Raw genomic sequence first — 15,305 nt, forward strand, 5'->3', positions numbered from 1 at the left:
GGAGTTCTGACCTCACATGAATGTCTAACAATTAGCTGCACATTTAATAGAAGATCTACAAAGCAACTTCTGGAACAGATCCTATCATGTAGAACTGTTGCTTTGAGTCTCACTAGCAGTTTGGTGAGCCAAAAGCCAGCATAGCTTTACAATGATGTCTAGTTTTTGGAAACACCAATCCAGTTGGCCAGAACCAGCATGGCAATTCCAAATGCCACTCCAATTCCAAATGCTTCTGCTTATTAGAAACTGTAGCAAGGGGATTTCTAGTCAGGCACCAAGTTAAACACTAGGTTGCCCAGGCTAGTTCTAAAATCTCCATCCTTGGAGATTTTCAAAATTCACGTGCACATGTCCTTGAATGATCTACCTTTGGAAAAATTCTTGCTTTGAGAAGGAGATTAGACTAGATGACATTCGTTTCCCTTCCTACCTAGGTTGTTCTAAAAATCCATTATTCTTTCCCTTAAGAGAGAAGGTTGTTATTCATCACTGCTTATGAAATCCACCAGTACACACCAATTGCAACCTGCATAGCTATGGCAGAGATTCAGAGCCTATTTATATAAAATAGATTGCTTTACTACTGTTGGATATTTAACTTCAGAATTTCCTGATTTTTCTATATTGTATAATTGTGCACTGGAGTTTTCTTTTGCACATGTTAACTTTTTATCCACCATTCACATATTCACATATGTATAAAGACATCTAGGAAAATCTTTAGGTTATGGCAGAAAAAGTGTACACCTTGCCATGATCTCTTTCAAACACAAATCTATTTTAATAATATATTATCTTGGAACTGTTGTTGCAAAGAGGATATTTCTTGAAAGGCTTTGAAATGAGTTTTCCTGACCTGCTGATTGCCAGTAGATTAATACTTGGACACATCCAAACAACTGGAGAAGCAACAGATATCAACTGGGATTTACAAAACTGATAGATGATACTATATATTCTAGGATTACATTCAAAAGATTGTGTGTCTACAGAGGCCACTATCTATAAACTGGGGTGAAGACAAAAGCATGAGGTTGATAAGTGACTATTATATAAACATAAACTTTTCCTAAATTACTTCTTTACAAAGTTTCTTTTTTTCCACTCATTTTATAACACTGAGGAAGAATACTTAGTACAGTGAGTGTGATTTTCTTCTTATTATTCTTTCACTGACAAAATCAATAATGTAACTTTTCATTCATTAGTACTTTTCCTCTGAGGATCTCAAAATACTGCGTAAATTTCTGCTCACTCTTAAGAGCTTCATAGTTACTTATATGGTAGCCAGCCGCATTTCTCATAAGACTGGGGTATGACAGTATGCAGTTAACTAGACATCAGGACTAAAACTGGGCATAGAGGATGGACATTTTAATATATGCCCTGCAGCGCAATAGAATGCAGAGACTGTATACAAAATTTTCATAGAGTTATGTTAAAACTATAGCATTCAACTTAACATAATGTGCATTTAATTTTTGCCTGGGGGTTAAAAAAATTTTAAGGCAACAAAGCCTTTCACATGACATCCCACTTTTTAAATTTAAGATACATTGTTTCTTAGCAGATATATATAAGCTTGCTTCCATGGAAATTATGTACTGTATTATTCCCAGCAATAAAGCCATAGGATACATGTAGCATGTCTCAGACACATCAAAAAAGGAAAATATGAGCTGCTAGATTTGGTTTCACTGAAGTCTGAGCTCCCTTCCCCCCTTCACAAGCTCAGTACTTTAACTTCATCTCTCATGCTATGGGGAATGAATTACAGAAGCAATCTATCCTAATTTGTTAACTTATTCAAATAACAGTTATTATACTTAACTATGCTAAAGATTATCTTTTTGGTGGCAGATTGTTTATTTTTTGATGAGGCTAATTACTGATTTTCCAAAGGTAATTTACATTTATTACTAATACATCTTTTAAAATGTGACAGATAAATGTTGTTCCCATAAGTGTATTATGAAAAAAGTTTCTATTTAAAAACACATTATTTAATTTGAAAGATAAATGGCAAACACCATTATTTTTCCTGTAGCACCTGTGCTGTAAGCTCATTTAAATGTGTAATTCCATGTGTAGCTGCAATACTTAGAGAAAAATAATCTATAGTATATGTGTACCTTTAAAGCATACTAAGAATTCGAAGCTGAAAGAGGCCTAGTTTCAAGTATAGTTTGATTTTATACTGGTTCAGTATTTGCACTGGATGTACAAGAGAATAAAATAGTGAAGAGTTGCATACATTCCTGCCAAGTGTATGTAACAATCCAATTGTTTATCAGCATACTACAAAAAATGCTCATCATGTTAAAATAGTAGCAATTCTGAAAGCAGACTCAGAAATGTCTATCAGCACCAACACATCTTCCTTACTAGCCAACATTAGAATTCTGTAACAGAGGTAGTCATAAAACTATGCATGGAGGATGGCTTGTAAGAACTGTCCTTCTGTATGTGAGAGATCTTACAGTGTTCTGCTGTCAGTGTGACCCATAACTCACAAAAGGGTTGGGAATTATTAGTCATATATTCAATATGCATAAAAATCCTTACATTGAGGAGGTTTATGTGATGTGCCTCACTTCTTTTCTAGAAAATACGGTATACTTCTGCATGTTATTTGTTAGTGCTTACAAGTAAGTCAGAAAAGCTATTTCTTTCCTCTTGTACAGAATCCATAGTTTAAACAGAAGTTCTAACTTAATTTAGAAAAAAAACATTTTATCTGGGCTTAAAAAAAAAAGAATTCTTTTTATCTAAGAGCCAGAAAGTTAGCCAGAATATTCTGCCACTTGCTATATCCAGAAAGAAACCCAGGAGAGAGGGCAGGCTCTATGGCTGATGCTCAGGACTGGTCCCAGAAGGCCTGACTGTTATTTCCTGCTCAGAAATAGTTGTTTTTGTATGACTTTTCCTTCCCTGCCTCAGTTACTTTAGCCACAAAATAATGAGAATAATAATTGGTGGAATCTGTGAAACACAATTCATTTGCTGGAAAGTGTTTTGAGATCCACAGATAAAATATGATAGAGAAATGCAAAGTATTGTTAGTGAATTAGTCATTGCAGGAAAGAAATAATATAGAAATTTACACAATAGCTAGTGTGTAATAATTTACTTTTTGAGAATGGAACTACAAAAGAAATCTAAATTTATTTTTATTTAATTTTTGTAGGGCAGTGGATAGAAGAATGTTTCTTTATAGAATTTAAAATGGTCTGACTTTTTATCTCCTCACAATAGCTGACTTCTTTAAAAAAAATGAAATGGAATAAACAGATAATCTTATACTTTTGTGTGTTACATATTTTTTGAAAAACCTGACATAATCCATCAGTGAGACTTTTCTTGCTATAGATACATGAAACTCCTGCCAAAGTTGTAGAAACATTTTGATAAAATCTTCCCCTTTACTCACATTAATTCTTCCCCAATTTCTAAACAAACTATTGAGCTTTTCACTCTTTCGTGTAAGTATATTCCTTCTACAGATAGAGGGGGGCTCAGTTACAGCAAATAAGATCAAAGGAGAAGGTAACTGGATAGATGCAGATACTTCTGCTTAGTTCAGAAGGCACATAATGCACGTCTAGTGTGCCTCCTAGGACATGCCTACAAGATGTATTTTGCACTAAGCTTTGAGCTGTATTCTGACAGTTATTTTTTCATAATCCTCATCATAAGTCTGTGCTCTTTGATGAATAGTTTAACCCTAAACTCTAAGCTGGATAATTCTATAATATGAAAATTTAACTCAATGCTTGTACTAGAAGTGTCCAAGTAGCTATTTACAATTTAAAAATTCAGTGATGACAATGACAGTTCTGTTCATGGACCCCTTCTGTGACAATCTTTTCCTGTTCTCCATTGAAATCTCATAGTGTATGACTACATAAGTATTAAAATAAGTGACAGGTGCATCTTTTTGGTATTTGGCTTTAAAAAATTCCTATGTTTTTATTGATTGGTGCGCCTATGAGTGTGCTGAAGGTAAGTTTGCAGGTAAGGATGAAGACAGAATCCAGGGAAAGGTCAGATTTCATGACATTTCCTGTTTCTTTAGTCTTTACAGAAATCAATGAGTTTTCTATATCAAAACAATTTTTACACTACCTTGTACCTCAGGCTGTTAAAAGTCATTGTTTGCCAACTGTATGCTTCTGCATTAAAGGCTCTGGCATGTGGTTGTTTAATGGTTCTCTATGGTTGTTCTGGAAGAGCTATGTTTTGCAAATAAAACTGCATTTTCTGTAACCTACTATTACTTTTTTGTTTCCTTTTAGAAACTTGGCTGCAATTCAGGTGCAGGTTCATCCTGTAAACCCTGGGATGACCTCCAATTCCATTGTATCACTGCCTTTCATTACATTGACTCCCAAGATAAATTTTCTTTCCAAATGTGATTTGTCCATGTTGGCTTTGTGATCAGATTGCATATGCTAGTCCTATTTCAGTGATCATTTCGTGTGGTAGCAAAGCCATTTGCTTTCATATGGATTCCTTTCCCAAGCTACCTCTAATGACCTGCCCTTCCTAAATTGAATGCTCCTGTACTACTTATCACTGTTTCTGTTCTTTAAAGTTTTGAAGTTCCACAGGATTTATGATCAGTCTGATTCATCTTTTCAGTACCGCACCTGCCAGTATTCCTCTATTTTGTGTATCAAATTTAATATTTATGTGTATAATGCATAAACTTATTGAAGCTATTTTACATTTAATTTGACAGTTTTGTTGGATTGCAGCAAAAGGAAATCATTTGTCCTCCTGATTCAATGCATCTAAAAAATAAACAATTAAAATAAATAAATGTCATTTTATTTATTTAATTTTAAAATTTAATCTATGCAACACTTCAAGAAACAACTGCATGGTGTTGTATATTAGGAACTGTTGACATTCTACTGAATTAAGTACAACATTTTGGTTTTTTATGCTTCTTGAGGTGGTAATGAGTAAAAAAAGTTTTTAAAAAATGTGTGCCTTGCTGTATTTCTTATACCATTTATTAAAAAGCTGCTTTCACAGTAAAATTATGTTGATTTGGAAGGAGGAAATAGCAAGGTTAAGTTGTGTGAATAATTTCTGTATATATGTATAACCAAGTGCAAACATTGATGTATAATGACAGTATAAAATGCTTTCGTGTTTGTGATGTCCAGTGATGTGGAAAATATAAGCCTTAAAAACCATTAGATTGCATGGTAATTAGAATTGCCATAATAAACATAGTTTATTGGGGAAATAAAAAAGCAGAACTGGTGATGTGTTTTACCTGCGTTCTAAGAACAGAATGCTGCATCGAAATACAGAGAAATACCTTTTTGTTTGAAAAGACTTCATAGAGAGAAGCAGTTCCATAGCTGGTGAAGATTTGTGTTACCTGGCTCAGAAGGAAAGATCCTCTTCTTAAAGATTTGGCAGGCCTCCCAAGTCAAACAAGGAGAGACAAACAATCAATACATTAAGCTAACGTACTGCCAGCAGCAGTTAAAAGTGGTCAAGCACACTTTGATATCAGACGTTTTCCTTTTTCTTTTTTTCTTTTTATCATTGGAATATTGGGTTATAAAATGCTCTCTGACTCTTAAAATTTCTTTCATTTACATAATTATATTGAATAAGCTTTATATATATATTCATATGGACACTTATACAGTTTGCTCTTTCAATGACTTAGGCTGTACATTTTAAAGGTTTTTATCTTGTGCTGGCTAACTAAATCAAGCCAGATCTACCTCTGCAAACATTGCTTTCATCTCCTAAAATCATCTTTTGCCATTTATTCCATTTATATAAGTTTTTTTTGTTGTTATTGTGTTTTTGTTATTGTTTTTTGTTTTTACTAAAAGCCTTAGCATTCTTCTTCTTTTAAAAATGTTTGATAAGCTGAGCTTGTAGCTTAAAGGCACTGTACCAACCAGCTGATATGTTCATATAACACTGAAGTAACAGGTGAGTAAAGAAAATCGGATATTTTTCAAATTATTAATAGCTTCCTATAACTGCATGAGACAAGTCATCTATCTCTCAGTTTAAATTTCTGCTATATAGCATTGATGTTGGTAGGGCAGGAGAAATAACTCCCAGCTTACAGAAGTGCATTAATAAGAAGCAATTTTTAACAGAACTCTTGTAAAGCTTTCTGCTCTAGCATGTCTTGTAACACGTTTAGATTACCTAAAGTACATAGCTGTATAGCTAATGACCACAGTAATATATTTTAACTATTTCTTAAATTATATAGAAAGTAATTAAGAATATAACTCCTAAGTTTAGTAAAATATTTATTGTGTCAATTATTTTAATCTAAGATTTATTTCAAAAATTATTTGTGAAACAGTCTTGATGTGGGAATTAAGTTCGGAATCATTCATTTTTCTCCCTAGCATTTTCTGGTGGTGTTGTATGTTTTTTAAACTTAGTCTATAGTGAGACCTTACACTATGATGACAGAAAAACTAATATGTCTGAGGCTTTTCAGATCTGTCACCTCACCCAACAGACTATGTAGAAATTCATCAATTACTTGTGTCTTTCTATTAGACCATTTGCCACAAATTCCCTTTTTTTCCTATGGAAAAGTAGTAGTACTTGTCGTATCAATAAGCCACATATTCATCATACAATACATACAATACCTGGAATATTATATGACTACAGCTCAAATTTCTGTGATTCCTTGCTGAGAACTTCTGAACATTTTAATTTAACTAATATTCCCAGGTCTAAATTATTTGGTCTCATTAGGTAAAGTCTTCATTTTTTTTGACCCTGACACAAGAGCCATTATCATCAACTATTTTTTTCTGGCATGGTTATGTGTTTACCTTTTTTCTGTTTTTTCTTTTCTTCCCCTTAATCTTAGTCTTCTTCTCAGGATATATTGGGTTCTGATGTTAATAAAAATTGATTTCTAAATGAAAAGAAATCTCTGACATATACTCTACAGGATTTGTTCTTGTCTTAGCATAAGTCATATGCTTATGACCAAATTGTGCATCGAACTTTCGAGAAGTTCTGGTGCTAATGGCCTTAAGAAAACTACTGATATAGTGTAAAATTAATGTAGGTTTACCAATATAACCTCTAAGATCAGCCCATAAATACATTCTTGTATAGATCCTGTTACCTTCTGGTGAAATTCTCTTGTGCTGTAGAAGCATGCTACAAGCTTTCTGCAGCATTTATCCCCATCCAGAACTCCACAGGCTGCTTTTTATTCCACACACTCCTTGGCTTATGCTTGAACAACATCTGCAATGTGTGGAGACCATTTTACAGAAACAGCCCTGATGCATGGATTCCCTTTCTAGTTTGCTTCACATTCCTTCCGCAGAGAGCCAGAGATCTGCAGCTCCAAACAAAGGGAACTCACACTAATGCTAGTGGTAAAACCTGTGCTTGAGACTATGACTCAGAAGGTGTTTTGTAGTCACTGTAGTTTTATGTTTGGATAGCCTTGTGAACCATATACCCATCTCTTTCCCCCTTAATAGTTTGCCTTTTTCCAAAGATAAGTAATAGCCTTTCTATGAAACAGTGCCTCTGTATGTTCTAGAGATGGTACCTCTAAAGCTTTAGGGTTGTTTGTGTTTTTCATTGTCTACTTGTGTACACACAAGCATACAAACACATGCACACCAGCAAAATTGTGTAAGTTTCTTTCACAATAAACTCAGATGATCAGATGATTAGTCCCTGTCAGTTAGATGACATGTTAACACTCATCTGTCTTCCTTCAGAATGGCAAAGGGATGTCATAATTCCAGTTCCAGTGCCTTGTATATTAGAATTTCATTATAATTCTCCTGTGTTGAGCAGAACAACAACTTTTGACAAAAATGTACTCAAGATAAGTGTTTTTTTTTATTATTATCATTTCATTTTATTGAAGACATCAAGAACAATGCTGCAAAGGTTTCTGTGCTGCAAAGCAGAATAAGTGGTTTATTAATGTTTAGGATAGACCATACACAAGCTTGGCTCAAGAAGATTAACTGGGATGTCAAGTTCATACCTGATCAATCTCCTTCACTGGCAAGTTTCTAAAAACTTATTCCTAATGATAGCATCAATTGGAGAGGGATTTTGGCCAGCAAATGACATCTGATCTATTGCTTTCAGTTCTGTGCTTCAAACTTTCTAGACTCACAGTCTTTTATACCTATTTTATCAACCCAAGTTGCTTACATTTTTCATGTGACTACTGTTTGCTCAGTAAACGCATTCTCACCCCTGATTCTAGAAAGGTTTTTAAATGCTAGATCATAAATGAACTTCGCATCATTTAGGATTGAGCTCTATATGAATTCTCAGTGCTTCAGTGCTTTAAAAATGTATTTTCCAATCAACAACAAGTAGTATTGCTTTATTTCTGGAGTGTAGAGAAGTAAACTAATATTGGAGTTAGAATTTTGTAGGTCAGTAATTTCAATGCATAACTATTACTGTGACAATGTAGTTATTGATAAACTAATTAAGAATACAGGAAGTACAGAATTTCATCATACTTAAATTGAGATGTTATGGCACAGAAAAGAACAGAGAAGGAAATGACTTTGTCTTGTATTGATCTCATGTCTCTGTGACATTCTAGGATTGTGAATGGAAATTAAAACAATATTTTGAAATGATTTTTCTCTTCCTTGTAATTACTATGAGGATGTTTTAAATGCAGCAAGGATTCAGTTGTAGCATTTGCCAAAGAAATATCATGAGAGTGTCAGGGAAAGAGAAATGAATTTGACAAGGTTTCAAGCAATAGTGGAAAAACAAAAGCTGTACTTGATACACTTCATTTACAGCATGATAAAGATCAGACTCTGGAAGTACTGATACTGAGTATCAACCATCTATCCCACATCTATACACTTCTTCAGGGAAAGATATATGCTGCTAGAAAAAACATGCCCTGGGGTGAGGTGGTTTGGTTATTTCTCATGGAGGATACATATTGAAACTTCTACTCATAGCTCTGGACTAGAATGATCTTTAGAGGGTGTGTGTTTTCTTGCATCTTTATAAAGAACGGGATCAAATTTGGTCCGAGAAGCATATTTCTCTGACAAGCTGGAAAAGTTGTAACAACTAAATTTAAAGTTACATTCATCAGCAGAAGAAAAAAAAAGAAAGAAAGAAAGAAAAATCAATATTTCTGTAAATCTAGTGGTCCTGGCCAGTAGTTTAACCCAGAATTCTAAACTTTGTGGTATTACTGTTTTTTTATTAGCTGATCATTATTTATCCTGACCAGAACTATATCTTTCTATAGTGTTTGGTTTTCATAACTCAAATAAGGATTTTCATAGTGCAAAAAGATTATGAAAATGCCTTTTCAGTGGTTAAAACTGGCAAGGCTCCATTGGTTGCTGAGCATGTATGCCAGCCCAGATGATCAGTGATGCTTTTGATCATGGTTTATGAAGGCAAAGACTTTAAAGGAGCTTCTCATAGACATAGAGCTCTATTTTCAACTATGATTAAGACCACTAAAAAAACTGTCCTCTGTAAAGGGGTTTTGCCATAAATGAGATCATAAATGTTTCTCAGGCCTGTTACCGTTTATTTTACGTGTTCATGTACCTCTTACCCTATTATATGCATATATAGCAGCTATCACCATATTGACAAACAGTCTTCGGAACCACTGAGTTTGGAACTGGTCCTCTGAGCCAAACAGTTCTCTCGTTGTATCTTTTCTTCCCACAAAAAATCATCAACTAAGAAAAGCATTTGCAACTTACATTTGTAGCAGAGGAATTCAGAAAGTTACAGATAATTTACAGGCACCATTTTGAAAGGCAGGCAAGTAGAAGGCAATAATATAGAGGGTTGGAGTGAAGAGAAGGTGGCTGGCAGATATGTAACAACTGCAGCTGCCAGCAAAGCTGGAGGGAGCATTCAAGTCTGCAGATATGCTGGCTGATGGCTGGAAAAGAAGACAGACAGAAGAGGATGCAGAGCTCCAAAGAAGGTTGATGGGAATTAGCTCTGTTAAAAACATTTGTAGAATGATAGGAGCATACGCTGTATTGAAACCAATTTATCTCTATTGCTAGACTTGTTATTGCAAACTGTAAAGTGATGCTATTCATGAATACACATTTTTTCTAAATCTGCTGTTCAGTATGCTAAGCATATCAATCAGATGTACCATTGTCAGTTAATTAACATTTGATTGCGTTAAACATAGGGTGTTGAAGAGGAGGTTTCTTCTCGGAGGGGGAGGGGTATCAATGTTTGAGTCCTTTGGAGGGAGGAACATGTTAATAATTATCCTGAATTGCAAGTAAAATCAAACTGCAATCTGTGTGTACATGTCCCCATACCACTTGTCACTCTTACACTCACAATAAGAGGGGTAGACACATGGAGCAGGTAATTCATCAGCTTAGTCCTTAGCCATATATCCTGCATATAAACTTCTCATATGTGAAGCAACATCCAGAAATGGAAAAGTCGCTGTACAAGACAAGTGTAGAAGAAAGGCATGAGAAAAAAAGAAAGAGAAAAGAGGGAAGAGAAGAGAGGGAGAAGAAGGAGAAGGAGAAGAAGGAGTAAAAGGAAGAGGGGAGAGAGAGGGAAGAATAGAGGGATAGTAAATTAGAAAATTGAGTTGTGTCTACACTATATATCTGTGACTATTTGGTAGCATTTTGTATCACAACATGATAGTATTTGAAATAATGAATGGTTTGGTTAAGACAAATCTATCTTTCTTCTTCACCCAGACACATAAGACCAAGTCACTCACAGTAATGGGTTGGTAGTGAATTTAGACATAATGGAAGATGATACTATACTCCTTTACATGATATATAATTATCTGTGGAATTTCATTTCTACAGGAAATTAATGAGTCAAACATCTTAGTGAGATTGTAAAGAAGCCTAAATATAGAATAGGCAGCTGTGCTAAGATAGCAGGTTAGTTCAAACTAATGACAGTGGAAAGCAAATGTCATTCTCCATGATGGAAGCTGGCAAATTTTCCCAAAACCTATATAACAATGACCAAAGCAACATGGAAGATTTCTGATTTTCTCCTGGGCAATTAGAAATGGACCACTGACAGATATAAAGCACATAAAAAAGCATAGAAAATGCCTGCATTTCTTTTCCTTCCTCTTCATTCTTTCTCTGGGAATGATGATGTGATCTTTCAGGAAAAAAATATTTCAATTACTTGACAAGCTAGTGTGCTGTGGTATAAGTAATTAAATACGTTTGTTTGGGTAACTCTAACCAGCTTTCTACATGCCATATGTAACATATACATGGCTACCTAGGAGTTAACTGTGATAAACTATATTTCAATCATGAAAATGCTCATAATTTAGGTTACTTGGATGACAGTATTTCAGAAGAATAACCCTTCTTTAATCATACATTTTGATGGAGGAATGCTCATAAGCACAGCAGCGCAGCTCAATTCTTTCCATGAGGACTGACATCTTAAACTGTTCTAAACAATGAATCACCTTGTCAAATAAAGTGTGTAATGCAAAATCTGTTTTCAAACTCATCTGATATAATGACAGTTACAGCAACATGTTTGAGATGGTAAACCGACAGTAATAGTTATATTTCTCTTAGACTTCTACTGCACTTCAAAAGTTTTATGCAACCATATACTTTTTTTTTTTTTTTTTAAATTCAAGAAAGTGTTACACTAGAACTTTTACTTTATGAGTCTTTAAGACAAGCAAGCAGGAAATTGCATTTTTTTGTACAACAGGAACTCTTAATTTTAACATTTCCTTAGAAAAAACTGTAATGTCAATTGCAAGCTAAACTTATATATCCTCATCTGAAGATTCAGATTGTTCTTTTAGAGTAAAATATACATTAAAATGTTTTTCTTGTGAGATTTCAATGGCAATCAACACTATTTATCTTCCTTGATCCTTATTACTATTGTATACTTACTAATGAAATATCTCTGCACAGATTTCTTAGGCTTAGTCAAATTGAAAAGGTGATATGAAGAAAGTCCTTCTTAATCTTAGAAATCTACCCTTGGCATTTTGTCATGTACTCATGAGATTTGTGGAAGGCTAAGAAAGAAGCATGTTCAGGAACATCCAGTCACTCTTGCCAAGACCAGAGCAATGTACTGGGCTTTTCTCACCTACTGCAACTGGTGAGAGGGCTGAGATTTCTTCAAAACAGATTTGCAGCTGAACCTTGGTTTCTGTGAGCAGTGGCTGAGATCTCATCCGGCCTTCCAAAAAGAAGATTTGATATGACATTTTTAGAAGTATTAGAGTTGTAGTTATTTAGTATCAATAACAAATACAGATCTGGTGCAGTAGAAAAATGAGCCTCTTTGGAAAAGCTTAAAGCTTGACTTTCAGCACTGGATATGTGTGTTGAGCTGGAAAACAAAGGGCTTAAAAATGTGGGATAAACTGTGCAGACAGTGGCAAACAGCAGCTGACTACTCTTAATAGGAAGGAAAGAAATGACACATCAGGTAATAGGAAAGTAGAATTTGGTAAGTGATGGAGATGAGCCATGGAGAAGAGATAATTTGGTGAGACATCTGCACAGAGAAGAAAAACATTTCTGAAGGTAGGTGTGGACTACTAAGGAAATTGTTGTAAATGCTACGGTTGTATACTTGCATCTAAGATTTGGCTAATTGGTAAGTAATTATATCACCTTTACAATATTATCTGCTGACTGACGTAATCGTATCGATAAAAGATCTCCTCATCTTCTGTTTCCTTACCAATGAGACCTCATAACAAAATGTTCAAAAGAGCATCTCACTGAAAATTTCTTTTCCAAAATTCTCTTTTTTTAATGTTATGTTTGTATTATTGTTGTGCATTGCAGAAAAGGTGACTATGGGATAAATTTTGGAGGAGTATCTGTTTGTTATGAAAAGAAGAAAGTAAACAGAAGCCCACCAACACTTCTTCTCTATACTCCTATTTGCAAACAGACCCATGGGACACTTCTCTTCAGCTAAATTTAAAAGAAGGAATATCACATTATGACATTCTTCCATTTATTTCTCTCCACATTTAAAACAGGTCCAAAGTCCTTTTGATGTGATAATCTTAGCAAGTGGAGGCCATGCTGACCCTGCATAAGGATCCTTACTGGTTCTGAAAATGAAGTTCTTGCTGTTTAATTTACTAGTGATGCCTGCATCACAAAACAGGCTATAGACTCTAATTTTCTGTTTCTCTTATCAAGGAATTGTGTTTGCAAAACATAAGGGATTAGAATTGAAAAAGGGAAAAGACCCCTGAATATTTCTTCCCTTGATGTGTTCAAAACTGCAAGTTAGGTAGTGAGGCCTGTATTCACAGAGCACAAATAAAGAAGTAAGTGGTAATACAAGATACAAGTGTGGGGAGCTGGATGAAACTGAGAAAGGGTCACCTAGAAGTGAAACGATGTGACAATGTAAAAAATTCCACTGTGGCTGCAGAAATAGCCAGTCCTTATGCACAATGATTTTCCATGATGTAGTTGGCAACAAAAAGCAACTACTCTGGACTCTTAAAATGCTAATAATGTGTAGATGAATCTGCTTATAGAATCAGATGGCAGCACCTGTCTGAAGTGTGACAAACAACTTAAAAAAATTTGCAGCACCTCTCCTTACCCTAAATTCTTAAGCTAGTTTGCATACTGTGCGCTTAAAAAATACATAGCCATTTCTTTGAACTCCAGCAGTTTCATCCAGGCTATGCTTCATCTTATATCAATGCTTTTGATTAAGAAACAGTATGGCATTTTGAATGTGATAAGCTTGCTGTGGTGCTGCATAGTATGTAGCAGACTGTTTTTTCATCATTTAAATCTGGATAAAGAAATTTGTTTCAAGCTTCAGTTCCAAATTGAAGGTTTTGAACTTATTTCGTGATCAATCTTTACTTTTCATTATTGTTAGTTTCTTTGAATCTGAATATGGAGTTATATAATAAAATACACATTTAAAAGAATATACAAATGCTTGTATATGAATTTCTAACAGATAAATAATTAACTTCAGTTAACATTCTAATTTTTATATTTCTTTAATTGCATGACAATTTGCAAATATTGCTGCCAATACAAGCTCTTGCAGAACTTCCAAACTGCAATTGCTAAGTGCACAGGGCCATGGCACAGAACAAATTGCCCTTTAGCACTGATTTATGACAGACATAGTATGTTCACAGCCTCCTATGTGTCCTATAGCATGATCATGGAAAAACAAAGTACTGACAGGAAGAGGCCTTTAAATGCACCACTCAGATCAATCCCATAGATTAGATGATGGAATGGTGCCCACATTTGAAAATTTGGCCGCTTTTTCGAGGCTAAGTTATTAATAATTTTTAAGACAGGAAAATGGAGAAGGTTTTGCACTGTTAGTTTTTTTGGCAATTTCTGAGTTAAAAGTATTTATGTAACATAGTGATGAAAGGTTTAGCTTTTATTAGTATACAACCAAAAGCTTTAATGCTTTTATATATGTAAAATTTCTTCTATATTTTTAGTGCTTGTGTATGAACTCTGGGCAGCTGAATAATTCAGTGATTCCAAAACCGTGCACTTAGTTTTCCTTCTTCAAATCCCCTTGCTCTCACCACAGCTAGAGTAGTCCATACTTTTTCAAAAAATGAAAAATTCTCATCCTCTCTCTCTTAAAGACACAAAAAGCTGAAAGTAAACACACTGGAGAAAGTGTAAAGAAAAGTGTGTCTCAGAAAAGGAACCACTATGGACGCTCCTTAGCAATAATAGAAGAATAGCTGTCTTTGCTCTCACTGGAGCAACCTTAAATTTTCATAAAATCAAGTCCAATAAGGCCAATATCCAAGTTCTGGGGTTGCCCAGAGGAAAAGGTTTGTTAGACTATAATCTTTGTGGAAAAGTTGTTCCTTGACCTTTTTTGGCACTGTATGTCTACTGCAGCAGAGGGAGGTCAAAAGTGCACTAGTTGTTAGCACCAAAGATGAAGCTTAACCAGACACTGAGAGCAATGATTGTCAAACGGCTCCATTTGCAAGACAAGAAGTGTATCCTTAGCAGAGCCAGGAAGATGAAAGAGATTATTTTCTAGGGGTCAGATTTGTTCTTCTTTTCTGACCTCTCTCAAGATTGCAAAAGAAGTGGTAAGAGTTTTCTATAGCAAAGAGGCACTACAAAGAAAAATGGGAGTGTTTTCCTCAGTTTGTTTCTGCTAGTATTCCACCCAAAGTTAAACACTGTCACTGTTTTCTTTTCTCTTCTCTTCTTTTTTCTCTTCTTTTCTTTTTCCTTTTCTTTTTCCTTTTTCCTTTC

The 15,305-nt window shown here is 34.7% G+C and overlaps 1 protein-coding gene across 1 annotated transcript in view; it reads left to right on the forward strand.

Moving 5' to 3' along the window:
* The window catches only part of AKAP6 (A-kinase anchoring protein 6), a 273,079-nt gene extending 264,428 nt beyond the window's left edge, over positions 1-8,651 (forward strand). The window contains 1 exon segment of the mRNA XM_031553601.1: positions 4,299-8,651. The gene's annotated coding sequence lies outside the window, so the exon portion shown is untranslated.
* Positions 8,652-15,305: the final 6,654 nt, after the last annotated feature.

Source organism: Meleagris gallopavo, chromosome 5 (genome assembly GCF_000146605.3).
Source record: "Meleagris gallopavo isolate NT-WF06-2002-E0010 breed Aviagen turkey brand Nicholas breeding stock chromosome 5, Turkey_5.1, whole genome shotgun sequence".
Taxonomy (NCBI): Eukaryota; Metazoa; Chordata; class Aves; order Galliformes; family Phasianidae; genus Meleagris; species Meleagris gallopavo.